The 7,231-nt window shown below is 38.7% G+C and overlaps 1 long non-coding RNA gene across 1 annotated transcript; it reads right to left on the bottom strand.

The window, feature by feature from the left end:
* Positions 1–1,867: 1,867 nt before the first annotated feature.
* On the bottom strand, positions 1,868–5,603 carry LOC113834140. The gene is made up of 3 exons (XR_003482485.2): positions 4,166–5,603; positions 3,851–3,961; positions 1,868–1,965 (listed from the first exon to the last, which is right to left on the bottom strand). It is a non-coding gene; the product is annotated as an uncharacterized LOC113834140 (long non-coding RNA).
* Positions 5,604–7,231: the final 1,628 nt, after the last annotated feature.

Raw genomic sequence — 7,231 nt, 5'->3', positions numbered from 1 at the left:
AAAGTATCTACATACTATGCTGCTACACTGTTGGAGTTTGTTGCATGACAAAATTTTTCCAGGGAAGATGCAACACACTCATCTCCTTATCCCACACAGGGTTCCCACAACAAACCAAAGTACAGATAACCAAACCAAAGTCCAACTTGGTGAACCAATGAGGTTTTTTTTTTCCCTTCATTTATTTAGTTCATAAATAAAGTCATGCACAATTATGATACAGAATACAGTATGTTCACAATGGCATGGCTAAATTAAACCAATTAACATGCTATATCACACATATTCATCATTTTTGTTTTGAGAACACTTAAAGTATACTATCTCACAACTTTTAAAATATAGCATATTGTTATCAACCATATTTATCATGCTCTCAGTAGACCTCAAGACTTCACAGAGTCCATGCCTCTTGTCCAACTGCAGTTTTATATCCTTAAACCAATCATTTCCCCATTGTTAAAAGTCCCACATTGAAGCCTAATAGCCACAATTCTGCTCTCTGTTCCCATAAGTTCATCATTTCTAGGTTACACATAAAATTGAAATTGTTTTACATTTGTCTTCCAGTGTGTCACTTTTTTTTTTTTGCAAGCATATAACTTTACTACTTACTAAAGATGAAATCAAATTTGCATGCACAGGTGAGCAGAACCAATGAGTTTTATTGGGGTAACTTACAGCAATATAGGTGAGGGGTTATTTATAGCAGATAGGACTCAAAGACAGCTGAGCTGCATTATAAAGGCCCACCCCAGCATGGGTGACAACTCATGAAGCTGGGAACCTGGAGTATTCTGCACAGCCTGCAGGCAGCTCAACAGGTTGGAGAGTGACCTTCCTGGGTGTCTCTGTTGCTCTGAGTTTCTTCCGGGAAGTTGGTCTGGTCTGAGTCTTCTTTGCAAGTTGGCTTCTCTGAAAGGATCTCTCAGCTTTTACTGCTTACTCTGGCAGGGAGGGGCCTAGTGAATCTGGTCAATTTCAGGGACTTCCTGTAGCTCTTTTGCATTGTTTATCTTGGTGCTTACAGAGCTTCCCTGTAGGATACAATGTTTCCCATCTCAAAGGAAACTGTTACATAACAGAGTTTCTTAGAGTGGCCCCTTAGCCTGTCACATCTTTACATTCTACCTTAATTAGACATCCTTAAGGGAAGTGATCATATCTGTTCTTTTATTCTCTCTTGAGTTTAAAAGAGTTGGGTGCAATGGCTACACATAATGGAGTGACTGGTCACATATTTATTAGAAGCATGGACTACCTCCATTCTTTATAGATGCTAATTCTACCTCCACTCTTTCAATTATGCTAATTACTTAGTGTTTATTTCCTTCCAGCTTGTTTCCTCAGCGTTCCCATGTCTAACTAAGAACTAGCCTATATTATTTATCGTTAAGAAATCCTTTACAGATGTTTCCCTTTGTAGAGATAATTGAATCTCCTAAAAGATTGCTAACGCTGACCATTAAAATATGTGTTTTTCTTTTAAAGATAAATATACTGAGTACAAACACTCAAATAATACCAGAAATCAGAAAGACAAATCCCTCCTTAACAACCCCACAATATGTCAATTTATTGCATAATATATAAGACACCTTGTGTCTATATATTCTAAATATCTCATGTATATTAAGCATGTACTTTTTCTTATATTAAATATATAGATTGATATTTCAACAGTTCTGCTTTTAAACAATAGAAATAGTCTTATGCATTTAGTTCATCCCTTTTATTTTTCCTATATCCAGTAAGCCTATTTTGGAAAGAGAAGTTTCAATAAGAAGCAGAATATTAAGTATAGAAAATGTTTTTAAGGCCCAAATTTCACCTCTGACTTCCAGACATAATTTGTTCTTCAAATAAATCTATTTAGAATGAGAAATTTTAATAAGAAGATATTGGGGAGTTTGGTGGGAGGGATTGGATTTTGGAACTGATCAGGGCAACATAGTGAGACTCCACCTTAAGAAAGAAGAGAGAGAGAGAGAGAGAGAGAGAGAGAGAGAGAGAGAGAAAACAGAATTTAGTTATAAACTTAAGTTTTTAATCTTGCTTTATTTTATTTTCACGTCTTTCCTACTATAGGTTCAATGCCCCCATGTTAGCACAATTCACACTCTTACATCAGATCCTTTGCACAGGACAATTTTCCTCAACTCAGAAAATTACAATGAAGCCAACATGTTAGATTCAATGGCAGACTCTGCTAAGCTGTGAAATCTGCTCTCCACCACCAGTTGAATTTGGGTACATCTATTTGTGCAGTGTGCTAGACAAAACCATGCTTCTACAAGCCAGAATCAGACTATGCCCAGCATCCTCTTAAAAACCAAGCCAGCACAGAAGGCAGTGTCATGTGACGTTGGTGCACTCATTCAGGGACTTCTATGCAGTCTGTGACTCCTACCTCTAAACCCAAAGCACAAGAAAGAACACAAGATCCCTGGGATCCTTTCCTAGATTATGCAGAAATGTAAATCAACACTGAAGGAGCACAGCCAGTTTTCACAGAGGAAGCTCACCAAGTCTTTTGAGAGGAGAGCAATGCAGATTCCACCTCTTAGGACACATGCAGGTCAGACTACAAAAATAGTACACATCCAAGGGTCCCCTCCAGGGGAAATGACCCCAGAAGGACTAAGGCATGGCACTGAAGGCAATGGAAGAAACCTATACACTCTAAGCCTCTATTTGATAGAAAAATGACAAAATGTGGGCTCCCATCTGCTTCCCGAAGCAGTCTCCATAACATCACCCACTGGCCAAATTGACATGAGTGGAAACACAGAGTGCCAGAACACAGACCCAGAATGTAGTCACTCCATTAGCATTCAAGTTCTGTTCGTTGACTCTCTGGCCCAGCATCTGCACCTTCCACAAACCAAAGGTCTTGGTCAGAAGCAGGGCCAACAAAAGAAGAGATGGGAAGAACATGGAAAAGCTGAACGGTTAGCAATGTGGCATATACTCTGATCCCTGCAAGACCAGTCAACAGATCGATGTTGCTTACTTCCAACCTGGGGGGACTTCTGTTAACTGAGATTTCATGCAGCCTCAGAGGGAAAGAGGCAATGCCATCAGAGAGGCAGACAGGCTGGCTACCAATGTACTGACACAGGATTCTTACATGTAGCTTTGAGTTCTGCTCACACACATGAATAGCCATGCCATCAGACGCAGTATTTCCTAATACCAAGGTTAAAGATAAATACGAAGTATAGACTTAGACCAAGATGGGTCTCTATGTCTTAATAATTTATTTATTTTTATTTTATATTCATTTGTGTTTCTCCTTCATATATGTCTGTGTGAGGTTGTCAGATCCCCTGGAACTGGAGTCACAGCTGTCTTGTGGGTGCTGGAAAATGAACCCATGTCATCTGGAAGAGCATCCACTGAGCCACTGAACCATCTTTCCAGCCTCTCACTGTCTCTTGAAATTTGAATTCTCATCATAGCCTAAGGATGGTGGATGGTGCTGGTACTGAGTTAGTGGACATGTTACTGAATTCCCCACCAACTTATCCAATACCTGTTGCAGCTTTTCTGCCACTTTCAGCATTTACAAAGGCCACTCTTTCTGAAATTCGCCCAGTTCACTTTCTCCATTGCCTCAGCTCACCTATCCATTCCACTGAGCTTCTTTTTTACAGGCAGCATGTTAGCCCTCATTGTTCACCTACCTGAGCACTCCCCCATCCCCAGTGCCCACCCCCACCATCCGCCAGATTGTACTACTCTATCAAGATGAAGGCAACACTATGACAAACTTCTCCTGTTGGATGCACACAGGAGCCTCTGTTGAACAATCTGCACTCACCCCACATGCAAGAGAGATTCAACTCACAGATATGAGATCCAGACTGTAGATCACAGGAGAGACTGACTTCTGCCCTTCGTTTGACTACAAGAATACTTATCTCCTTATTTCCAAATTCTTCTCAAATTGCAGCTAGACCTGGGGAGATATAAATATGTAAGTAAAACCCAAGACCATGTTCACAGGTCATCCTTTCTCAAATGCCAGCACTTTTTAGTTGCCTTATCAGGAGCTGGTTCAACTCCTTATTCATAAAGAGCCAATAACAAGAAAGGGCAGCTAAGTAATCAGGGAAGACCGCAAGAGTTACCACCATATACTGATCTTTTTGTTCGGACATACTGTGTGGGATTGGCTTGTGGGCAACATTTCTATGTGTCTCTTTCTTGCGGCCCGGAGCTACTCTTAATTCATAGCACTGCTGAAGAAACCTTTTCTGAAGCAGATGGAGGAAATTCTAACAACCGTTGGTGGTTTTGAATATTTATCCAACACCCATGACTGGACTAAGCACTCCACTGATGTGTAGCTTGCAACTTGTTAAAATTTTCTAGAAGAAAAAAAAATCACATTGAAAGCTAAACACTGTTAAGGCATTGTAAAGGCAACAAAGATACACATTCTTCAAATATCTGTAGTTTTCATAACACAGTGCAATTTCCTGCCACTGCCATTAAGAGTAGTAAGACACATAATAGACTCTGCAAGCCCATGTCTACTATCATATTTGGAACATTTGCCTAAGCTTGCCAGTAGCTTTGGCTGAAAAATAAAGTTATTTCAAAAGTTCTTTTTCCAGAAAATGTGCAAAATAACTAGAAATATTGATTCATTTTCTTTTTTGACTTTCATTTTATTTCATGTGTGTAGGTATTTCTCCTGCATGTATGTCCTGCCACATGTGCATGCCTAGTGCCTGCAGAGGCTACAAGAGGGTATTAGATTCCTCGGGATGAAGTTAAGATGGTTGTGAGTCACCACATGAGTGCTAGGAATCAAACCTGGAGTTCTCTGGGAGAGAAGCCAATGCTGTTAACCTCTGAGCCATCTCCCCAGCTCCAAATGGATTAGTTTTCCATCTGTACAATGTTACTCCCATGTCTTGATTTCCCCTGTGGCTGTCTTCTAAAACCCAAAGATGGCACCTTTAGTGAACTCCACCCGAAGAGGACGTCAGCTTCATCTCCTGAGATGGCCCGAGCAGGAAAAAGCATACACTGGTCATAATTCCACCATTCTTCTAGTACCTAGAAACAGGTCAATATTCCCACACTTACATACCTCCTGCCTCCTTTGTCTTCTTCATTGGAAGGCAGATCTGGCATTCAGTCTGTAACTTGGTACACAAGCTAAGTTGTGTCAACTCTCTACCTACCATCTTCGTTTTCTCTTCCTTCTTAGTCCCTGCATGTTGGCAGAAATCTTGAAAGATGAGCATTTCTACATTTTCCAGAATACCTAGATCTCTACTGGGGAGAGTCTGCCTACCATCTTGGACTGGTATTGGTGGTTGCCTGATTTGCTGTATGTACATATGGAAAAAACTCTGGGTATGTACCAAAGCATTAATCATTATCTTTGTGTGGTAAGGGAATACATGACATCAATTGTCTCCTTTATATACTGCATTCTCCAAGTGTTCTTCAGTGTTAAATTACTTTCATGCTCAAAAAGAAAGTTTTTCTTTTTACATCTTATTTAAAATTTTACCTAGACATGTTATTTACCTTTTCCAGTGTTTCTTGTTTAGTATATAAAGAAGGCTAAAATCTAAAGATGAAATTTTAAGAGAAAATACATTTTGAAGGTTTTTAAATCATTTATAACAGTAACAGCCTGGTTTTGTCACCATGTACTTTACAACATAAGAAAAAGAAAGTAAGTGGTTTATTAATGATATATTCTTATTATTTTGGTACTATATGAGTCATAGCATTAAAAGTTAAGTATAGTCTTTATAATTAAATTTAAACAATGCAGTTAAAACTGAGTTGGAAAAATATGACTCCCAACCACAAATGAAGGATGCCTGGGAATGGAGAATTGTGTCTTAGATACAAAGCCAGATGTCCTTCAGCTTTGGATAGGTTTTCCCACACCGCACATACACCCTGCCATGCTTTGGTTACAAGACATGGGTCTTCTGCATTCATGGTGTATACCTGTCTTATTGGTCTCATTCTACCTGGGAAGTATGTGTCCATCCAGAATGCATTCTTTATGTTGTGTTGAAGAGTTTGTAAACTACTTTCCTCTTCTTCATCTAGAAGCATCAAAACCCACTGCTGTTTATTTGTATTTCTTTAGTGAGAAATCTACAGGTCCCTGTCACTGATTTCCTTATTATAAAAATCCCCACATAGGAATTTAATAGAGTTTACTTTAAAAAATTAGAACATAAGGAAAAAGCCTACAGTGAGCTACCATTTCACGCATATTAATACAGCTACATTCAAAAAGGTAGTTAATAACAAATGCCTAAGAAATGGGAACACTCATACATTCCAATGTGTATGCTGTCAATGTAGAAAACAATAGTTTCCAAAATACTGTTCCAAAATTACTTTGATAATTCCTCAAAAACTTCCACATAGAATTCCAAATGATTCAGAAATTCCATCCATGTCTACAAACCTAAGAGGAAAAAATTATAAGATGTGTATTTAAATGTTTGTAGAAGCATTACTCATAATAGCTTTAAAAAGTAGAAATAACCCAAATGACCACTAACAATGTTATAAATCCACACAATGATATATTATTCAGCAATTAAAAAATAAAGAGGAACAAAGAGGAGTGGTGAAATGGTCTAGTACGTAAAAGTATTTGTTGCCAAGTCAGACAAACCGAGTTCAATCCCTGGGATATAGACAGACAAAGGAAGTTATCACCTGACCTCCACATGTACACTATGGCATAAGCATATGTATTGTTACTTCAGTTGCAAGGAGTACCCTTAGCAGCCAGTTTCAACTCTGATATCAGTCCCCAGCTTTAAAGAAAACTGGAGCTTCTTGATAAAAACGGTTATTCCATGCCTATCTAGGACACTATACCAGGAAACAGGCTCTCTGTGGTGAGCTAGAGTGTGGAAAGCTGATAGGAAGCTATCTATGAGCACTACCCAAGGCTTGAGAAAGTGATCCACATACATTTTCTCCTATGACATATTACGATTATATATTATGTAATTGCTTCCTCTCTTCCCTTTCATCACCTTTAACCTTCAGTCTAATGAAAACAAGCAAGGTTTCATGAAACACCTCTACTCGGTGTTCAAGACAAATATTTCTAAGTATAGCTTTAGAATTCTTTTCTATTCCCACTAGATCAAGTTTACCTATTTACTACTCCTGTTCTATAATCTCAATAAACATATACTTGTAGTCCTAATCCTACCCAAGTCAG

Source organism: Cricetulus griseus, chromosome 2, assembly GCF_003668045.3.
Source record: "Cricetulus griseus strain 17A/GY chromosome 2, alternate assembly CriGri-PICRH-1.0, whole genome shotgun sequence".
Lineage (NCBI taxonomy): Eukaryota > Metazoa > Chordata > Mammalia > Rodentia > Cricetidae > Cricetulus > Cricetulus griseus.
This window is presented reverse-complemented; position numbering and strand designations above follow the sequence as displayed.